Genomic DNA, 18,469 nt, shown 5'->3' on the forward strand with positions numbered 1-18,469 from the left:
TGTGCATACGGGCTGTAGTGTGTGTGTATAGGTGACGTAGTGTGTGTAGGGGTTGTAGAGAGGGTGTGTTTAGAGAATGTTGTATGTGTTTGCTGACAAGGAATGTAGTGTGTGTGTAGGTGGTGCAGTGTGTGTGTAGGAGATCTAGTGTGTAAAGGACCCAGAGTGTGTGTAGGAGATTGTGTGTGTCTGTGTGTGTGTGTGTAGAGGATTAACCCCTTAAGACCGCAGCCAAATGTACAAGTTGTGATCCAAAAAAAACGTAAACAAAACCTGGCATTTGCGCTACATGTCTGTCCAACCGTAATTCACCTCTTTCATATTAAATGCACCCACACTTATTATATATCATTTTATTCAGGGGAAACAGGGCTTTCGTTTAACATCAAATATTTAGGTATGGAACATAATTTAATATGAAAAAAATATTACAAAAATGAGAGAAAATAAGATTTTTTTAAATTTTTTTAGTTCTACGTGACATTCTAACTGTGAATGTCATAATACTGTTTGCTTTTACTGCAATACAATACACATATTTGTATTCAGCGATGTCTCACGTGTAAAACAGTACCCCCTATGTACAGGTTTTATGGTGTTTTGGGAAGTTACAGGGTCAAATATAGCATGTTACATATTTCAGTTTTTTCACATTGAAATTCGCCAGATTGGTTACGTTGCCTTTGAGACCATATGGTAGCCCATAAATAAGAATTACCCCCATGATGGCATACCATTTGCAAAAGTAGACAACCCAAGGTATTGCAAATGGAGTATGTCCAGTCTTTTTTAGTAGCCACTTGGTCACAAATACTGGCCAAAGTTAGTGTTAATATTTGAAAATGCAAAAAACTAATTTGAACGCAAATTTTGGCCAGTGTTTGTGACTAAGTGGCTACTAAAAAAAAAACATACCCTATTTGCAATACCCTGGGTTGTCTACTATTGCAAATGGTATGCCATCATGGAGATAATTTTCATTCCTGGGCTACCATACGGTCTCAAAGGCAACCTGGCGAATTTTAATGTGAAAAAACTGAAACGCAAACCTTATATTTGACTCTGTAACTTTTGAAAACACCATAAAACCTGTACATGAGGGGTACTGTTATACTCAGGAGACTTCGCTGAACACAAATATTAGTGTTTCAAAACAGTAAAACGTATCACAACAATTATATCGTCAGTGTAAGTGCCATTTGTGTGTGAAAAATGCAAAAAATGTCACTGTCACTGACGATATCGTCGTTGTAATATATTTTACTGTTTTGAAACACTAATATTTGTGTTCAGCGAAGTCTTCCGAGTAAAACAGTACCCCCCATGTACAGGTTTTATGGTGTCTTGGAAAGTTACAGGGTTAAATATAGTGCTAGCAAATTAAATTCCCTATAGTTTCAGCATGGGTTGTCAGGCAGGTCCCGCTAATTGTAATTAATAAAATGACCTAATTATGTAAAATTATTACATAAATATATGCGTAGAATTATTATATATATAGGTGTGTATATATATATATGTGTGCATATATATGTATATAATTTTTTTTATTATTTTTATTTATATATAGGTATATATTTAGTGATATATACGTATATACTTATGTATATAGATATATATATTATTTCGTTCTACATGTATTTTGATATCAATATATATATATTAATTTTAAAATACAGTTAGAACGAAATTTCGCATGTTTATATATTTTTTATCTATTTATTTTGTATTATTTTTTTAATTTTATTTTTTAACGTATTTATATATTTATTTATTTTTTATTATATATAAATATATATATAATAAAAATTATATATATATTTAATCAATATCATTGTACGTGTATTTTGATATTAATATATATATATAATTATGTATATATTAATATTAAAATACATGTAGACAGTGTATGTATATTTATGTGTATATGTGTATATGTGTATATATATATATACTTAGATCATATATATAATAAATATATATATGATCTAAGTATATATAATCTTATTTTTACACTGTTTTAATGGATTTTATTTGAATTTCAGACAGCAGGGGGAGTACCTGTCATTAAAGGCACTCCCCCTGCTGGCACTGCCTTGGACGGCTATGTCGTCCATGTGATCGCGGGGTCCTCGCAAGGACCTCGCGATCACATGGCCCTGGGGGGCCGAAGAGGACGGAGGGGGACTCCCTGGGCTCCCAGGTAAGTCCCCCATACCGCGATCGCCGGCGTGGGATCGCCGGCGACCGGGTAAGTACATAAGACCGCAGGACGTTCTATGCCGCCCTGCGGATTTTAGAGCCATCTAAATAAGGACGGCATAGAACGTCCTGCGGTCTTAAGGGGTTAAGAGTGCATATAGGGTAAGGGATCTAGCGTGTATCTGGAGCGTAATGTGTGTAGTGGTGCAGTGTGAGGGGTGCTGTAGTGTGTGTGTGTGTGTATAGATATATATATAAATATATATATATATATTTGGACGTATTGTATGTGTGAGGGGTGCAGTGTATGTGTATGTAAGAGGGCTGCTGTGTGTGAGGGTGTTTTTATCTGCCGTCACATTCTAGGTTTCTAATTTTCTTTGTCTGTTAACTCACTGAGGGTTATTTTATATATATATATATATGTGTGGGAGTGTGCTGTGTGTGTGAGCGAGGGTGCTGTCTGTCTGAGGGTGCTGTCTGTCTGAGGGTGCTGTGTGTGAGTGAGGGTGCTGTGTGTGTCTGGGGGTGCGCTGTGTGTGTTTGGGTGCTGTGTGTGTTTGGGGGTGCGCTGTGTGTTTGGGGGTGCGCTGTGTGTCTGGGGGTGCGCTGGGTGTCTGGATGCACTGTGTGTCTGGGGGTTCTGTGTGTGTCTGGGGGTTCTGTGTGTGTCTGGGGGTGCTGTGTGTGTCTGAGGGTGCTGTGTGTGTCTGGGTGCTGTGTGTGTTTGGGTACTGTGTGTGTCTGGGTGCTGTGTGTGTCAGGGGGTGCTGTGTGTGTCAGGGGGTGCTGTGTGTGTCTGAGTGCTGTGTGTGTCTGAGTGCTGTGTGTGTCTGAGTGCTGTGTGTGTCTGAGGGTGCTGTGTGTGTCTGGGTGCTGTGTGTGTCTGAGGGTGCTGTGTGTGTCTGGGGGTGCTGTGTGTGTCTGAGGGTGCTGTGTGTGTCTGGGGGTGCTGTGTGTGTCTGGGGGTGCTGTGTGTGTCTGAGGGTGCTGTGTGTGTCTGGGTGCTGTGTGTGTCTGGGGGTGCTGTGTGTGTGTGTGTGTGTGTGAGTGTGAATGTATTTTTTATTTAAATTTAAATATATTTTTTTAGTAATAAAAAGTTATATTCCCCCCCCTCCCTTCTTACCTTTAGCCTGGCAGCCGTTCTGCCTGGGAGGGGGGGGGGGGAGGTTCTGCTTGGGAGGGGGGGGGGAGGAGCCATTCGGCATGGGGGGAGGGGGGAGCCGTGCTGCCATCCTTCCCTGGTGGTCCAGTGATGAGAGTGAACTCTAGCCTGCAGGCTAGAGTTCACTCTCGCGAGATCCGAGCATTGCCACGGTAACTGCGGCAACGCTCAGAATCCCGAGAGAGGACCCGGCGGAGCTGCTGGCTAGAGCTCAGCCGGGCCTCTCTCCTGCCTCCCTCCCTCACAGCCCAGCAAGCGGCCGCCTGTTACAGTGCCTCTAGGCCAATGAGGGAGATCTTTGATCTCCCCACCGGCCCATGGAGACACACATTAGGGCCGGCGCTCGGGTAGCGCTGGCCCTGCAGAGGCTAGCAGGGGAGATCCTGTGATCTCCCCTGCTGGCCTCGGCCACACGGCCATCGCGGCCCACCGGGTATGCCCGATGGCCAGTCCGGGCCTGATCGTATATATGAAACCAAGAGGGCTGCACTCACCTGAACATGCATACATTATAAGGGTGCTGCTGGGGCCGATTCACACAACACGAAAGATCCAGTGCACTAATCATTAGATTGCTAGGATAAGACCTGCCAAAAATGGGATGCATTGGCGTTTATGCAATGTATGATTATTTACTGTAACAATACCCCCATTATTTTTGCCTAGGCGAGGTTTTTCTAATTAAAACTATTATGTTCTGTGAACTTTGAAATTGCCGTTTAGTGAACGAGTCAGTGTCCTGGATCTTGTATGTTACAGGACCTAAAGATCATCCTGGTGGGTCTAACTGTGGCATCCAGTGGCGACCCAGGTATGTACTCACTGGGCCAGCCTCTTCTCCTGGGGGGCCCAGGAGCCGGCCACCTCCGGGCCCCCCGAGGCTGGCCCTGCTTACACCCGGCGGGCAGTCAGGCTGGCGGGCGCGCGAGGGAGCACTCTCCCCTGAGTGCTCCCTCTTCAGCTCCCTCGCGCACCGCACTGAAACCGGAGCCGGAAGATGACGTCATCTTCCGGCTCCGGCATCAGTACGCGGCGCGCGAGGGAGCTGAAGAGGGAGCACTCAGGGGAGAGTGCTCCCTCGCGCGCCCGCCAGCCTGACTGCCCGCCGGGTGACACCACTGGACCCCAGGGAATCCCCTCAGCTCTCCCACAGGTATGGAGGCTGGGGGGATTAAATAGAAAAAAAAACAAAAAAAAAAACGTGTGTGTGTGAGAATGTATGTTAGTGAGTGTGTGTTAGTGTGAGTGTGTGTTAGTGTGAGTGTGTGTTAGTGTGAGTGTATGTTAGTGTGAGTGTATGTTACTGAGTGTATGTTAGTGAGTGTATGTTAGTGAGTGTATGTTAGTGAGTGTATGTTTGTGTGAGTGTATGTTAGTGTATGTTAGTGTGTGTGTGAGTGTATGTTAGTGAGTGTATGTTAGTGAGTGTGTGTTAGTGAGTGTGTGTTAGTGAGTGTGTGTTAGTGTGTGAGTGTGTTAGTGTATGTTCGTTAGTGTGTGTGTGTGTTAGTGTGTGTGTATGTTAGTGTGAGTGTATGTTAGTGTGAGTGTATGTTAGTGTGAGTGTGTGTGTGAGTGTGTTAGTGTGAGTGTGTGTTAGTGTGTGAGTGTATGTTAGTGTGTGTGAGTGTGTGTGTGTGTGTGTGAGAGTGTATGTTAGTGAGTGTGTGTGAGTGTGTGTTAGTGTGTGTGTGAGTGTATGTTAGTGAGTGTGTGTTAGTGTGTGAGTGTATGTTAGTGAGTGTGTGTGTGTGAGTGTGTTAGAGTGTGTGTGTGTAAGTGTTAGAGTGTTTGTCTTAGTGTTAGAGTGTGTGTGTGTGTTAGTATTAAAGTGTGTGTTGGAGTGTGCGTGTTAGTGTTAGAGTGTGTGTCTGTTAGTGAGTGTGTATGTATGTTTGTCAATGAGTGTGTGTCTGTCAGTTAATGTGTGCGTGTGTGTCTTAAGCACTTACCTTTCTCCAGCGCCGGACTCCCTTGGCGCTGGGGATCTCTCCGCCCCGATCCGCCTCTCAGCTCCGAATGCGCATGCGTGGCAAGAGCCACGCGCGCATTCAAACCGCCCATAGGAAAGCATTACTCAATGCTTTCCTATGGACGTTCAGCGTCTTCTCACTGTGATTTTCACAGTGAGAAACGCAGAAAATCCTCTAGCGGCTGTCAATGAGACAGCCTCTAGAGGCTGGATTAACCCTCAGTGAAACATAGCAGTTTCTCTGAAACTGCTATGTTTTCAGCTGCAGGGTTAAAACTAGAGAGACCTGGCACCCAGACCACTTAATTGAGCTGATGTGATCTGGGTGTCTGTAGTGGTCCTTTAAGTGTATGTGTTTATGCATGCACTGGCGTACATAACGTGGTCGCAGGGGTCGCAGCCCTGCGACCAGGTGCCCGCCGCCATGTGTTGTGGCCCCAGCCCGCGCAGAGTAAGCGCGCGCGCGGGGGGGGCCCACGGATCACTTTTCGCACCGGGGCCCCATGGGTTGTGTGTACGCCACTGGTGGCATCTATAGGATGGTTGACTTGTCAGTACCCCATACAAAGCTTTGCCTTCCTTATCTGCCAGGATAGGACCAATAGCAGTATAACAAGAAACAAGGGGGTGACAGGCAGAGCTGGGTATCATCAGCATAAAGGTGATACTGTAATACTAAGGAATAATAAGATTACAAAGAGAGGCAGTAAAGTCTAAGAACAAAAGGTGGCTGAGTACAATATCTTTGGGAAACCATCACTAAAGTAATCCTTTCACGGTGAAGTTGCAAAGGGCTCCCAGCAATATGTAGCATTAAATGTCTGCCGGAGTGAAAGTAATTAATCATAGTAACTCCTTTGGGTTAAATGCCATGGTTAATTAATTAATTTTGGATGTATGCTATACTTTCCAGGGGCACTTTTCATGCAGAGCCCCACAGCATGAAGCATTAGGCACCATTGGGGTTTATTTTCTAAACTCGGTATCATGTAGAATTCACATGAGCATTGTATAAATTAGGCCATGCAGCTAGACTGGAAAAGTAACTAGGAAGATTTTTTTTAAAGTGATCTGAAAAAGACTGCTTTACTTTTGGTCTCAAATGTGTTGATGTAATTTAAACGGTTCTAAAAATGGTCTAAAAAGTGTCTGTGTAAATTCTGCCATTTGCACACGTCTACTAAAGACCATTAGACTGCCAAACTGAGAGTGGTAGATAAAAGACAAGTGAAAAAGAACACCTTTCTGATAGAAAAAGAGAAAAAATGCTGTATATTCAAAAATGACGGTTAGGGCGCAAAAGAAAGCACTAAAGATTTAGTAAATAGCACTAAAAAAACAAACCACCAAGAACATAAACCAAAGATATACCAGTAAGGAAATAAACCTTGTGACACAGTGAGTAAGTAAATAAATACGAATACAAATGTATACTGGATAAAGTTGATACATGGCCCCATGTTGCAAGGTTCTGTACACAATTCCTGGAAGCTGAAAACATCCCAGTTCTTGCATGGCCAGCATACTCACCAGACATTTCACCCATTGAGCATGTTTGGACTGCTCTGGATTGGCGTATACGACAGCATGTTCCAGGTCCTGCCAATATCCAGCAACTTCGCACAGCCATTGAAGAGGAGTGGACCAACATTCCACAGGCCACAATCAACAACCTGATCAACTCTATGCGTATGAGATGTGTTGCACTGCGTGAGGCAAATGGTGGTCACACCAGATACTGACTGGTTTTCGGACGCCTCCGGACCCACCCAATACAGTAAAACTGCACATTTTAGAGTGGCCTTTTATGTACAGCGCTACGGAATGTGATGGCTCTATAAAAATAATAAAATGGTAATAATAATAATAATTGTGGCCAACCTAAGACACACCTGTGCAATAATCATGCTGTCTAATCAGCATCTTCTAGTGTATGTATATTATCTCTTCTAGTGTATGTATAGATCATAATATGTTGTATAAAACTTCAACCTCAACTGTAAAATGGTTGAAGACAGACATTAGATCGTGAAACAGTTCGAATGGTGAAACAGTAAAATAAGCAATGCAGATGCACACATGAGAAAATGTGACTATAACTAAGGCCTCAATTTAATAATTTTTGGGTAAGTTTTTCAAATAATTTTATATTTTTTTGAAAGATTTTAAAATGCTTTTTTTTTAAATATACAAATATATAATAGATAAAGAAATACATCAATAGATCAAAAAACATCAAAATATTACATTATCAAAATATTTTTTCAAAATATGACATAATTTCAAAAGCTTATCTAGAAGTATTAAATGGAGGCCCAAAATTGAGTACATTATTAAGTTATTTTCTCCTAAATGTATCAATTTGGTTTACAGTCCCTGCAAACTGGCATTTAGTCAATAAACGTGAATGTGTAATATTATACTGCACAACAAAAAAATATTGGATAAGGGTAACCTTCACTAGGCAACTAGACACTGGAACCGGGCATCTTATTACTAATGTATCTATTAATCTATACATTTACTAACAGTAGCGCTTAACAAAAGATAGCGTTATCGAAAGAGCAAAATAGTGCTCTCATATTATGCGTGACAAAGTCTCATTAACTGGTTCTACACTGTGTGTCAATCAAATGATCCTGTTGCATCTTAGCAGTATTTAGTGGAACCTTGTTTTACTACCTTAGAATGAACCCATTCATTTGACAGGACTATAGCTGAGGAGGAGGGGCTCAAGCTCCCAAGGAATCTCATCCCAGCAAATGGCCAAAGGCACATGTGCTATTCACAGAGAAGACTGCTACACCCTAGGGCACATATGGTGTTAACATCAGGGCAGATGCAGAGATAAGAAACACACATACAAACCCTCTGAATGTAAGGCATTGTTAAGACTCTCCAAGAGTCTCCTAGGAAGACCACACCAGGTTGTGTTTGACAATATACTCTGTGTTCTTTAACTTGTGCCACTAAAGGTTTTGCGAACTACCTTTGTAATGATGCTCCGTCTGTTGAATGGATGGCTGGCTGAGCATTATGAGAAATGTACTCCGCAACAAATAAAAAGAGAAAAAGTATTTTTTTATTACAATAACTTGAATATCAAAATATCAAAATACCACGGGCCCTATTTAAAAGAGCAGTCTAGGCTGGAGGAGGTCAAAATGTATAAATCCTTCTGGACAAAATCCGTTATAGTAAGAAAAAAAAATAAAGATAGGCAAAATACTTCTAAATTTACCTCACACCAATCAAATCATGATTAATTGTTTGCACCATCCCCCACCCCCCTCATATCACACAATTCTGCACCACCTTTTACTTTCAGAACCCACCCTTCCATGTATTACCCACATATTGCAACAATGGATAACCTTGGCACCTCTTGGTATATATTTAAATAGCTGTTCCCATGTGTAGCGGTACTTACCCTTTCCAGGGGCGGGCCGGGGTCCTCTGTTTCAGCCGCGCGTGATCCTGCTGCTTCACGAGCCGCGTGCGGCTCATCCGACGGCTGTAACAGAAAGGCGGGCAGTGACCGCGAGAAGCAGTCACGTGTCCCGCCTGACTCTAAGAGCGCGCCGCGGGTCTCGGGCGCGCTCTTAAAGGAACAGGTGAGAGCCTAAATTTGAGAAGGTCTCCCATTGGCCCCTGTCATGCCACATTCCACATACACTCACCTTTTGGGGGCGTGGATATGACAGGGGCCAATCAAATAATTGCTAAGGTATATATACTCACCTTTTCCCTTAGTACCTTGCCCTATCGTGGTTTCTGTTACAGTTCCCTTTAGCGCTTGTTGTGTTCAGTTGTGTTTCTTCGTACTTGACCTTGGCTTTGTTTCTGACTCCGTTATCTCTTTATCCTTATCTGCTCTGTTTGCCGGCTTGCTAATTTTTGTGTACCAGACCTCGGCTAGTCCTAGTTTATGCTGTCTCTTTGTGCCCTTGACCTCGGATCTTTCCTGGCTCTGTATCTCTCTCCTTTAAGTAGAGTCCGGACATTCTAAGGTCTGGTAGATGTATCTCGTCTCTGTGCTGTCATTTGTTAAGCTGAATCCTGCGTCTTGGGGTATATCACCGTTACACCATGATGCTCAGCCAGCCTGCAAACCTCTGATCAGCTGTACTACGCGTTATCTCGTAGAATGCTGTGAAATTGCTTGATAACTTGCATGTTTTGAGCAGGTACCCATGATGCACAAGAGCTTAAAGAGCCAAGAACAAACATTACTACCCTCTGAGTCTGAGATATCTTCATGTAGGGGTGTAGGTTTTTCCAGGGTGGGCATTACATTGAGATGAATTAGGCATATGCCTGGAGCACTGGTTCAAAGTTGGTACTCTGCAGCACCATAGGAACATCAAAAGACCCCTCTCACTGGCACAGCAACATGCTATAGGTAGATACAGATCACAACTGCAGGGTTATTCACTACAGTGAGCATTCAAAGTGAATCTCAAATTTTGGATCAAAGCTGTCAAACTGGAGAAATTCTCAGTACTGCTACTTTGGCATCAAATCCTAAATACATTTTAAATTCATTTTGAATTCTCACTCTAGTAAATCAACCCTGTGTATGTTCCCGCCAGCACTCTGATTCACATGCAAGTTTTGATGGTGGTGTGAACACGCTGGAGGGACATACCTTCCAACAGCACCTGATTAACGCCTCCCAGCACATCCTTCTTCAGCTGTAGTGAAATGAGTTGCTTAGACTCCTCTGGCACGCAAATGGTTAATAAGTGTGCTTGGCACTCTTTATAAGTAGACAAGTATAAGCATATTGGAATTTGTATTATTATTTGTTGTCTCCATAGTAACTAGATACTTTTAGTTAGCGTTTCTAATCCTATTTCTTGCCTAATCTTTTTCAGTAATTAGACTGCTTGCAAACTGTTATATATCCAGCTACATTGCTGATCCGGATCACCCCCCACCTTGCGGCATTGTTTAGAGTAAGGATACAACATTAATCATGGACTGGAAAATGTGCTGACAACAGGTAGGCATAGCGTTATGGGAACCCAAATGAAATATGAAGGCGTTTTAAGCCCAGTAATACTATGCACTTATTAAACACATGCAGAGGTAAATAAACCGATCACGTATATGAAGTAAACATTATTTGCTCACGTACGCTGCTTATGGTAGATAGTAAGATTGCAAGCATGCTGTTTCAAGTACCTGTAAACCCTTAGAATTATGTCAGGGATACTTCGCTTTTATTTCATTTTTATTTGTTCTTTTTAATCGGGATGATTCCGCATTGCAAATGTGTTGTCAGAAATTTGGGATTATAGGACCATATAATACTGTGTTTACTTATCCCCTATATTTAACAAATACAAATGTGCAATGTGTGAAAAATACAATTCAATATTGAAATCTACACCTCTTTGTCCTGCCTCCATCTTAGCTCTGTGTCAGTCATTGTGACTGTGTCAAACTCTGTTCTTTGTGCTTGGCTATTATTATTATTATCGCCATTTATATAGCGCCAACAGATTCCGTAGCACTTTACAATGAGATTATGATCGGGGGGATTTAACTATAAATAGTACAATTACAAACACAGTTACAGGAACGATCGGTTGAAGAGGACCCTGCTCAAACGAGCTTACAGTCTATAAGTATAGAGAGTTTTATAGGAGAAATGTGTCTATTTGTAATGTGATCCCTGGCTGTGCCTGGACCTAACTTCAATGTGATGTCATTTGCGTCTTCTTTTTTAAATGGCATCTGTAACATTTTGAACTTTTGGAAATATATCTATCTATCTAAATGCTAACTAGGAGCTGTACTATTTGTTTTTTAAATCTCAAGGATTATATTTATTTTCATTGTATGCAGGGCCGTCTTTATTATTGATTGGACCCTGGGCAAATCATTTGCCTCGGCCCCCTGGATCCTGCCTTCCTCCTCCCTTGCATGCAATCACGTCCTCCTCCCTTGCATGCAACCACGCCATACACCCCAATGCAGTGGTGGAACTAAAGTAAAGAGGTGAAAGAATTTTTTTGGGCGCCCCTATTGCAAGGGTGACAAAAAGGTAGATCACCATCTGTCGTGCAACTCCAACAATGCATTGACAGCTGGGGATCTACCATTTACCCATGTTTGCAGGTTTGTATTTAGCACTGAGCAGTGTTTGTGTGTTTGAATGTAAGCATGTTTTTGTATGGAGTATGTTTGTGTAAATGTAGGGATGTGCTTGTATGTTGTGTTGATGTTTGAATGCAAGCATGTAGTTTTGTGTAGTGTTGGTTTTTGAATGCAGGGGTGTTTTTATATATAATTTTGTTGTTTAACACAGAAGTGTGTTTGTGTGTAGTGTTGATGTTTCAACGCAGGAGTGTGTTTATATGTAGTGTTGACGTTTGAATGCAGGGGTGTATTTGTTTTTTATTTTTTGAAAAATATTTTTTATTTATCATAAAAGCAAGCATCTGATGTAACACTCGTGGACATGCAAGTCCAAATCAGCAACTATTCATAGGTCGCGTACGACCAACATAACCAACTTGCAAGACGCGCAGGTCCATAGCAATCAATTTAAGTATTTTTAGTATAATGTATCACTGTGTAATACACCAATTTCATCTATACACGTTTCAGGCGCTAAGTTGTACTGGTTAGAGATAAGCTTAAATAGTGTAAGCGCACCACCCTCCCGCCATCCCTTCGCTAGTCCATCCTGATCTGGTAAGAACATGTCCTTATTCCGCCCTTGGACCCGCCTGAAAGGGGTTCAGTGATCTTTTATCACAGATGAGATTGTTACAATGACTGAAATAATTTACAACAGGTATATTAAACTTATGAAGGGTTTAGGAGGCAGGATCATTACATTTTTTGGGCAGCTGCTTTGGTGGACGAAATCATGGCCACCCATGATATGAATTGTGTGAAATAGTTTTGTTAGCATTTATTTAGGTTGTTCTACTACATGTTGTGACAGATCCATTTAATTTAGCTGAGCACAGATGTTACTAATTTCTATTGGTATGTATGACTCTTGCCACTTCTGGTACACCAACACCCACTGCATGGTGATACACTTTGTCTCAAAGTGTCTTGTTTGTTTTGTATATGATTTTTTTTTTCTAAATGTGTTTTTTTACACATTTGTTAAACATATTTGTAAAATCTGTTTGGTGCACCTGGAAATTGTGTGCCTACAGACAACTGCGTAGCAGTTTGGGAAATATTGTACTTATTTTTATAAATAAAATTTATAAAGACTGTCTGACCATATTGGTAGAACTAACCATCATATTAAAAACATGCAATTAATTCATCCCTTTCGGTAAATGGCACCAAATGCCCTAGTTCATTTTTTTTCAAACTCCAGTAAAAATCCAGTCATTAGGATGCTGATATATTATAAATAGTGCGTGCCCTATTACCTCTTGAACCCTTGTCTTTTTTTGAATAAACAAACAAAGTAATAATACTGCATTGACTCCTCATCGTCCTTGTGTTTGTTTGCTTTGACAGCTTGAGACACACTTCACTACAAGCATCTAGAATCCAGATTAGTGTTGACTAGTTTGTGGCAAGCCAGCTGTTGACGTCTATTTTTCCCATGAATTTTGGCTGAATGAGAATCCTGTGAATTAGTCTCCACAATTATTCTAAAATCAAGCTGCAGTGTGCATGTACAATGTCTTATATGGAAACATGGTAGTGTGTTACATATGTTTCTAACCCCAATATTGGGATCTGCATGTGTACAACTGCTGTGCACTAAAATCCCTATTATGTGGACCCAGCAGTTATTGTGTACAGTAAATGTATTTAATTAGATATATTTTTTTTGTATTCTTTATTTTTGTTGTGCAAGCAAATAACAAAATAATAATAACAAAGTATTTAACCAGGAAAGGTACATTCAGATTACTCTGGTTTTCAAGTACATCCTGGGGATGTTACCTTAACCCAACATCCAGGGGTTGTTACTCTTACCCAAATTAATGGTACTCCTGTTATCTACCTCAGAAGGATGCAGGGCTGAGTCAAACCTGCCAGGATTTTAACCTGAGACTCAAGGGTTGAATAGATTCTACTAGTGATGCATTAGCCCACTAAAAAATTGCAAATGTGTCATTCATTGTATGTATAGTATTCTGCACAATTTTTAAAGAAAGACCAGCGAATAACAGGATATTACATAATGATTTCCCTAGGAGGTCTCAAGCCTATTGCATTCATAGTAACTAATATTAAGAAGCCTCAGATAAAAAATACAAAAAATAATAATGAGAAATGCAAGATAATAGATCAGATGCATGGGTAATGAGCAGGATATAGCTCATTAACCTATATAGCATGGAATGGTCAAGTTTGAGGGCCATGAGCTCGAGAGCCCAGATCAACCTATACCAGCCACCAGCATATCAATAGGAGATATAGTGACAGGCTTTCAAGCTCTGGTGTAGACCATCATGCCGAGCCATTCAGCATGAGAAAAGTTCCCCAAGGTACCTCCAACACTTTGAGAGTCCCAGCACTAAACAGCAGTGGAGCCCTCTTGTGTGTCGTCCTGCGTAGCTGTGATGGATGCTTCTTGCCCTGTCGACATCTTGGGGCCTGTCTACTGCTGGAGTCATGGACTGCCATTGTGAGGTGAGTGGTCAGCTAACTGTTACTGGGCATGTGAATGCATCCGACTTTCAACATGTCAACAACAATCTTTAAAAACTTTGTCTGGCCTGGACAAGGGGTCAAGCTTAGCTTCGGCGATGCAAGGAATCAATGTGCCAACCGCCATCTTGATAGAGTTGCCAGATATTCCAGCAGCATACTTGGACTCACCCTGTGTTGCTACTAGGTCATAGTTCCCTTCTAGGGGCATACCGAGATCACCCCCGCTGGTCCAGGGGGGTGGGGGTAACGGGGCACTTACTCAATGCTGATAGCTGCCGGGTAACCCCGGGACAGGAGAGCGCCCGCCTCTCCCGCCCGGTGCTCACCAGGCCGCATTCTCTCATGAATATAGCAAGAGGTCACTTGTCGAGTTGTGATCCACTACACAGGGCACCAAGCACATCGAGGGGTCTGGTAAGTTGTTGTATTTCTCACAATTTGAGAGAAATGGAGATTAGTAAGGAGCTCATTTGAGAAATATTTCTTTTCCATGAAAGTCAGGCCCTGCCCCCCTTATTTGGATAAAAAATGTAATCTGGTTTGATCCAAATATGCTCACTTGATCGTTTTACCTAATTTTGGCTACGCTTGGTAGGGTTTGTATTCCAGCTGTCAGATCTTTGATAAAAACCGAAACCGCCTTTGGACAAGTAAGAGTCAGATTGACATAGGGGCTACTGGAGAGGCAGCTCCAGATCCATGCTTTGAAATAGTCCTAAAACAGCTACAACACAAATGATAAGTTATTTGTCGGTTATTTATGAATTATGAATAGAATGCTGCAATTAAAAGCTAAACTCCACTAATTATATATCATAATTGGCTTTTTTATGTATTAATAGTTTCTCAGTTGCTGCTTGGTACTCAGCTCCAACTTAATATTAAGGTTTCTTGTTGCGTGTGCAGCCTTAAAGCCAGATCTGCAACGCTATATTCACACAGCAGGGAGTATTCAGAGGTTATGTCGACCTGTAATAGAATTTCCATATGTTTGACAAGTTGTCCACGACAGCCACCACCACATTGTAAATGTAAATTTGACTTCCATCATTGGGTCCATCAACATTTTCCTCTCCAGGGCCCTAAATCCAGCACTGGGGTGAGCTTACAGTGAGTTCTACAATGCATAACATCTGGATGTCATGTTCCTGGAACCTGGCCCAATCTGTGAGAGATTGTTATATAAATAGAAAAGAAAGTAAATTACATACTGACGTCATATTTTTGTCGATTCCGTGGCAGTGAAGGTTATCCTTTGATAATGCAGCTGTTGTGGGCAACGTTCCCCATGATGCACAACCAGCCAAGTGACTGGCTAAGCATTATAGAAAGCACAGACTATGGCACTTGCAGTGCTAATATTTAGACATCACTATGTTATAAAATACATCTGGCAGATCAAAATTGATCCAAAGTTAAAAGCTCCAGAAATTGACCATCATAATACCACTGGCATGGTTCTTTTCAAGAAAGTAGTTATAGCGGCTTCACATCTGGCTCTTAATCTCACCCCTCCTGGTGTGGCAGGCATGCATGGGGAGTACAGTATATACCATTAAATGCTTTAGATATGCTTATCTTGTCAAGTTAACATAATCTGGTTAACATGTTTAGCTATGATTAGAGTCTTCCATGGATATAGCTTTACAACACTTACCCATTTGCTGTATGTGGACTCTGCAAGCCTCACACTGGCTCATCTAACCAGATGTTCAACAGCGTCACATATATGATCTGAAATGAAAGGTCCTTAGTTCTTAATCGTTTTCATTCTAAAGGTCTAATACTCCTCTAAAATTGTTAATAAACTAATTTATACCTTGACTGCGGGGATACGAAAATCTGCTGGTTGTGTGGCTGGGACATGTGGGACCTTTTTCTGCTGCTTAAAATATTTCAATATTTTGGATGGATACACCAGTTTTATAATACAATGGCAGAATGATTTATAGCATTTAATTGGAAGCTTACTGCTTTGCAGGAATTACAGTGTGTTTTTTTCTTAAACTCTGGCACAAATTGCCATTCATTGAATACTGTAAATGTATCCTTGTTGTTAGCACGTTCTTTGTTAAGCAGTAAATTGCTCTCCTGTTAGAATAGAGAAACATTAATTATAACAGCTCAGGCATTGAGAATATTGGTTCTATGTTTGGGATCCAATGATCTATGATTGAAATGTTTTGTTGTGTGTAATGAATCCCAGGTTTAGGGTGTATTGTCCACATTAGCCAACAGATCCAGACTTTGGAGCAATCGTAGAAATGCACAGACACTGATTTTGTGCTGGGGCTCTGGAGAGTTACAGGTTTCAGATGTTGACAACAAATCTTCAATTTAGGGCTTTGGCTATGCCACAGTTTCTGTCTGTTATTATTTATCATTATTATTAGTTATAGAGCGCCAACAAATTCCACAGCGTTGTACAATGCGGACTAACAGACACATATTTGTATCCAGACGAGTTGGACACAACATGCTAGAGCAGGGATAGGCAACCTTTCGGCACTCCAGATGTTGTGGACTACATCCCCCATAATGCTCTTGCACCCATAATGCTGACAAAGTATCATGGGAGGTGTCGTCCAAAACATCTGGAGTGCCGAAGGTTGTCTATGCCTGTGCTCGAGGGAGTATTGAACCACTGGGCTTGTTTCAATATTTTGTTTTAAATACCATTAAATCTTACTATACTCCTTTGGAGCAACATGGCTGTAGGAATGCGCTTACTGTTTGCTAGATGTGGGAAAATGATGGGCACGATATAGGGTTCATTGGCATGTGCAGCACATTATTAGGGTATGTGCACAGAGAGAAGACACTTCGACCATGTATTGGGGTGTGCCTGGTCACACATGCACCCTGTTGCACGTGCCTATGCATGGAATAATGGGTTCTAGAGGTAGAATTTAGACATCATCTGTGGAGTATGATTGCTGTGTCATGACGTTTGGTTTGCTGTGGGATAAAGACGCTGAGGTTAGGAGTATGATGTGTTGGAGAAAACTGTGAGAGAAAACTGAAGGGTTAGATTATTTTTTTAAACTATTCCCTGCTTTATGTCACTCACTGTGAATGACAGCTGATTCCATAGATGGTATGTGCCCAGGCTGGAGTACCAGTGTGTGTCTTGCATGCCGTTATATAAGAGGGTATGACAGTGCCCAGCTATAGTACAATATGATAAAGCCTTCTAACCATCTTAGAACCCTTTATGTTAAGGTTTAACTCAAAGGGAATGTCAAATTGTAGGCCTGTATAGCCAAACAGATTAAATATCTGACTTGGAGGATCTTTCTAATTCAGATATACTAAAATGTGAAATTTACTTAGAATTCACTAGTTATTTTGACATTTCAAGCCTGTGTACTTCTATTCATTAGAGCTTCAGTGTTACATCACAACCTATTTACTGCTTTAAATAAACAATCTATGGGAGGTTGTTTTTAATGAGGATATCTTTTTTTTATATATATATTTTACCATAATGCATTTCTAGCCTTCTCTAAAGTGATTATCACTGTTATTATTAACATATTAAATGAAACAGAGATGCATGTTTTCAGGGACTGTTTGCGGGTTATTTAGGAGAACTACGGTATCCTGTTAGCATTCCTAACAAGAGTCTGTTCATATATTGGCTTCCAATGACTTCCTGGAGCAACATATGGAAGCAATAGCTGGGTTATGCAGCCAGTCAAGCTGAAGTTGTACTACAGGAGGAGACTATAATAGCAATCAGAGAGCTGCAGGCTGTTTGCTATCCCCATAGAAGTGCAGGAGGCAAATCCCCCATAGAAGTGCAGGAGGCAAAGAGTACATCTTCTCCCTAACCAGTCAGATACTGTGTACAGTCAGAAAACATTCTACCAGATCATGCTTCCCCAAACTCCATCCCTCCTGAGGTTGCTGAACTACAACTCCCATGATTCTGTGAATGAAATAGATTGAGGCTGAGAATCATGGGAGTTGTAGTTCAGCAACATCTGGAGGGCCGGAGTTTGGGGAAGCCTGTACTAGATCATGCTGAGAATTGTGACCCACTACAGCTAGAGTACAGCAATGGCGTCCCATGCCATAAACTGATGTAATGAAAACATGCGGGCACTCACCAAAACATCCATTTAGTCAAGTAATGGATACAAAGCCATCCAGTCCTTGCCACAGCCGGTGACAACGTAGAAATAGAACAGAATGTCCAGAACTCTTACTTAGTGAATTAATTTCCTTTTAGAACATCAACAACAGCCACAACATGTCAGCCATTATAAAGATGTAGTAAAAGGGATTTCATTTACTAAGAAGGAGTTTTGAGCTCCTCACTTGTTTCTACGTGAACTAATGTAACAGTTTTACATAAAGTATGAGTTTGATCAGGTTTTTTGTGTCATTGCAGACAATGAATTCAGATGGACCAGTCCTGACCTTGCCTGGAGCAAGAAGAGTCTCATTTGAATAAAATGCCACTGCTGTGCCAA

Source organism: Pelobates fuscus, chromosome 6, assembly GCF_036172605.1.
Source record: "Pelobates fuscus isolate aPelFus1 chromosome 6, aPelFus1.pri, whole genome shotgun sequence".
Lineage (NCBI taxonomy): Eukaryota > Metazoa > Chordata > Amphibia > Anura > Pelobatidae > Pelobates > Pelobates fuscus.